Genomic DNA, 3,901 nt, shown 5'->3' with positions numbered 1-3,901 from the left:
ATGCCGGCAGACCACACTGGCTCGTGCGTTGGGCGGGGCTCGCAGTCGGGAAGGAGAGGGGTGGGCATGGTCTGAGGCGCCTCTCCCTCGTTTGCCCAATGCAGCGCCAAGTCCGTGGCAGCTGTGTCCAGAGAGGTTGGCATGGGACTGCCAGGCGCCCTGCCATGAGGAATCCAGGGCAGCAGCCAGTCCCGGGAGTAGGGAACAGCCACCAAGTCATGCCGAAGGGGAGGGTTGGCCTGAGGCCGCCACCCAGAGGCAGACACAGCGGGCCTGCCCCAGTCCCCGTCCCAAGGCAAAGACCACAGACACCCGTTGCACAGAAATCAGTCTTTATTATTATACCATCCCACCTCCCCCAGCAGACTTGAGGAAGGGGAGGCGTGTAGGAGAGGCAGGGTGTCGAGGGCTGGGCAGAGCCCATTTGGAAGGACAGGCAGCCAGGGGCCCGTCAACAGCCCGGGCGCTGCCTCACCAGCCCCCTCCCCTCTCGCCCCCTGTGCTGTCCAGTGCCTGTGCGAGTGCATGGTCAGAAGCAGCTGCCTTTCCACCCAGCCTTCCCGGCTGCGGCAACCAGGTCACGTGGCCAAGCCCCGCTTCGCTGTCCCCTCCCCCCCAGGACCCTTCCCCCTTGTCTCCAGCAGCTGTATAACACCTTTGTCTGCGGCCCCGCCTGTCCAGCAGAACACCCCACCCCCCGGAACGTGGCAGCGGGGCTCACTGGCGAGGCCGGCGGCCGGACCCCCTTGGCCGTCCACGGGCCCGGCCTCTTGCATGCAACTGGGCCCGAGGGAGGGGCGCCTCTGGGGCAGGTGGAGCTGCTGCAGCGGGCGGGGCCGGCGGGTTCAGGATGGTGATGAGCTGCCCAAGCAGGGCTTCGGCACGGGCTTGAGAGGTGCAAAGCCCCTCTCCCACCTCCAGTACCGCGGCCATGAACTCCCGCCCGCAGTTGTTCGCCTCCTCCCATGCGGCATGCACCTCTAGCCGCTCCCTCCGGCGCGTGGAACCTCCTGCCCGGAATATGGCATCCGCCTGCCTCTTCCCTAGTTTCTTTGCTGATGCAGCTAGGATTTGGGAGAGCGGACTGTTTCCCCTGCCATCTCCCGCCCCCCTGCAGCAGCACCCCTGGCAACCCTCTCCCTGGCTTATTATCAGGTGCCAGCTGCTCGCCCTACCAGGGACTGATCACCCTCGATGGCTCCCCCCTCCTCGCTGACATGCCGTGCCCCAACCCTCTACCTGACATTACTGTGAGGGGGGGCGGGGAGGCAGAACGGGGTCTGTCAGATACATTTGTGGCAATGTGGAGGTGGAGATATGTGACAGGAGTGTTGGGGGAGGAGCAGAGGACAAAGTCAGGCTCGCAGACACAGAAGGCAGTTGTTTGACAACTCGTTTTATTGCACTGGAACAAGTGGGCTTGTTTTTAGGCTAGCAAGGGAGCCGGGGAATTCTTCACAGCCCTCCTTCCAGCTCGGCGGGGCGGGGCTGGGATGCAGGCCACGGCGCGAAAGTGCTTCCTGGGCTGCAGCCAACCGTCCGTCAGAGATGTTTGGGGAGGGCGGGACGCGGGGGAGCAGCCCTGCCCTGGACGTGCCTGTGGGGGAAAAAGACACATGTGGGCTTTGCCTCGTTCCACTGGCGAGGCAAGCCCCACACTCCGCCATCCAGGAGGATGCGTATAGTCGACGCCAGCAGCGACCAGCTGATGCATGACGGTCTGGCGAGGATGCGCTCAGCCTTGGCAAGCCTTTACCTTTAAGGGAGGGAATGAGCTGGTCATAACAAACACCTGGTCGCATGTGGTTTTCGGGGCACCTGCCTCTGAGGCGGCTGGTGCGGCCATGGTTGCCCCCCACCCCTGCTAGGCCTCACCCAAAGCAGCAAGTGAGCATGTGGGTTCAGGTGAATGGGCGGTTTGCACTAATCTGCGGAACAGCCCCCCCCTCCCCTACCTTCTCCTCACCTGTCAGCGCTCTGTCGGTCATCACCAGGCGGGAGCGCCAGAGTCAGGGCACCTGCAAGGAAACAGGAGAGGCTGCAGTTAATTTGCCAAGCGTCATTCCCTTCTGCCTCGGAAGGGTTAATTTGTTTGTGCTTAGTTAGAAGCAACGAGTTTGCATGAGTCCAGTTAGATGTTGAGTCATTCTTTCTGTCAGGGTAGAAAGGGAGTTAGGCAGACATTTGCACTTCTTCCCTTTTACGGGAAGTTCCTCCACTTTTTCGCAAAGTCCCCCGAGTGCATTCTGTGCCTGCCACCGTGAATGCCCTCACCCCCCTTCGGTGTTGAAAGGGGCAATGCCACGCAGCACACGGACAGAGGGGCAGAGCCTCCGGCCAAGTGCACACTTACCTGGGGTTTGGGCGGCGCTGGCCGGATGTTTTGTAGGGCACGTTCGCAGATGATTGGGTGCAGAGAGGGGGGCTCGTCCATTCCGGGCACGCATGCTGATTGGTCCCCGGGATAGTTCTCATCCTATGCTCCTTCAGGCCATGGGGGCGGGGCGGGGCGCTCAGAGAGAGGGTCGGTTTTTTGCCGTTCCATGGGCGCCTATGGGCTATGCCTTCTTTTTCCGTGGCGTAGCTTTTTTGCGCCGCTGTGGGCGTTCCCGCTTCTGGAGGGGCTTAGGAAGCGGACTAACTCCGGCCCCACCCTCCCCCCACGCCGGCGCAGGGCTCTACGCCACTCCTACGCCGCCGCCTGGGCGCCTGAGGCTTGCACCAGTGCAAGCCCGCCGGCGGGCCAGCGCCACGTCCCAGCGCGGGCGGAGGGCGACTTACGCGGGCGTAAAGCCCAGATACGCGGTCACAAGCCTTAGTTCGGTTCCTATTCACTTTCCCCGCCCTTCTTAGGATTGGGCTGCCCATTATGGTTTTTTTGTTTCCTTTTCTTTTTCTCCTGGGAGTTAGGCTTCCTAGTGGGGGCCCCCGGAGGATGGGGGGAAAGTTGCTTAAAAAAGGAAAAGATTCCTTTTGAGTTATGTTTCATTAAGAAATTTGTACAAAGAATTTTAATATATCTTTATTTTGTTAAAATGCTCTTAAAGAAGAAGAGCTTGGGGAAGGGGTTTGTTAAAAAAACAGGATGTTTAGACTTTTTTTTAAAGTTTTGTTTTACAAAAGCTCAAACAGTATCTATATCCCTAATCCATTTTTAAGGTTAACAGATATTGAAAACAGTTTTATAAATTATATTATGTTTAGGGATGAAAACACAGCCTTGTTTGAGTTGTTCCTGAAGGCAACCACTAGCCAGAACTACCTCATCATGGTACTTATATTTTATAATCCAACACTGCCAACACATGGGTTACAGTAAAATAAAAGTACTAACTCTTAACTGCAGGGGGCATAATAACGGTATTAAATCCAAAAGGATTTCATCGTTACTAACCAAAGAGAAAGTAGACATACAGTTTCTTCAAGAAACACACCTTAAGTCTCAAGTGTCTCAGGTCTTAAAACATAAATGGTTCCCCCACCAATTCCAGGCTCTTGGTTCTTCTAAGTCCAGGGGAGTGGCAACCCTTATATCCAGGAACGTGTCCTACCACCATTTAGGTAGTTTGTCAGATCCCAGAGGATGATATTTATTTATGAAAGGTAAACTTAATGGAAAAATGACTACTTTAGCGTGTGTTTATGTACCAAATAATAATCAGTTATCGTTTATTGAAGAAGTGCTTGCTAAGCTCCAAGAGTTTCAGGAGGGGGATATTCTTCTTGAATGGGATATGAATATCACAGCTAATACTAAACTGGACAGAACACACTTGAAACCAACTAAAGGCATAAAGAAAAACCCAGACACAGGTTTAAGCAAAATTCTAGAGAAATATGATTTATGTGATATATGGAGAGCACTCCACCCAGGCACAAAAGATTTCACATATTATTCTTC

The 3,901-nt window shown here is 55.6% G+C and overlaps 1 long non-coding RNA gene across 1 annotated transcript; it reads right to left on the bottom strand.

Moving 5' to 3' along the window:
- Positions 1-1,552: 1,552 nt before the first annotated feature.
- On the bottom strand, positions 1,553-2,439 carry LOC129325460 (uncharacterized). Its single transcript, XR_008596631.1, has 3 exons — positions 2,354-2,439; positions 1,967-2,018; positions 1,553-1,597 (listed from the first exon to the last, which is right to left on the bottom strand). It is a non-coding gene; the product is annotated as an uncharacterized LOC129325460 (long non-coding RNA).
- Positions 2,440-3,901: the final 1,462 nt, after the last annotated feature.

The sequence above is a fragment of the Eublepharis macularius genome, chromosome 3 (genome assembly GCF_028583425.1).
Source record: "Eublepharis macularius isolate TG4126 chromosome 3, MPM_Emac_v1.0, whole genome shotgun sequence".
Lineage (NCBI taxonomy): Eukaryota > Metazoa > Chordata > Lepidosauria > Squamata > Eublepharidae > Eublepharis > Eublepharis macularius.
The sequence above is the reverse complement of the archived record's forward strand: the minus strand, read 5'-3'. Positions and strand labels throughout refer to the sequence as shown.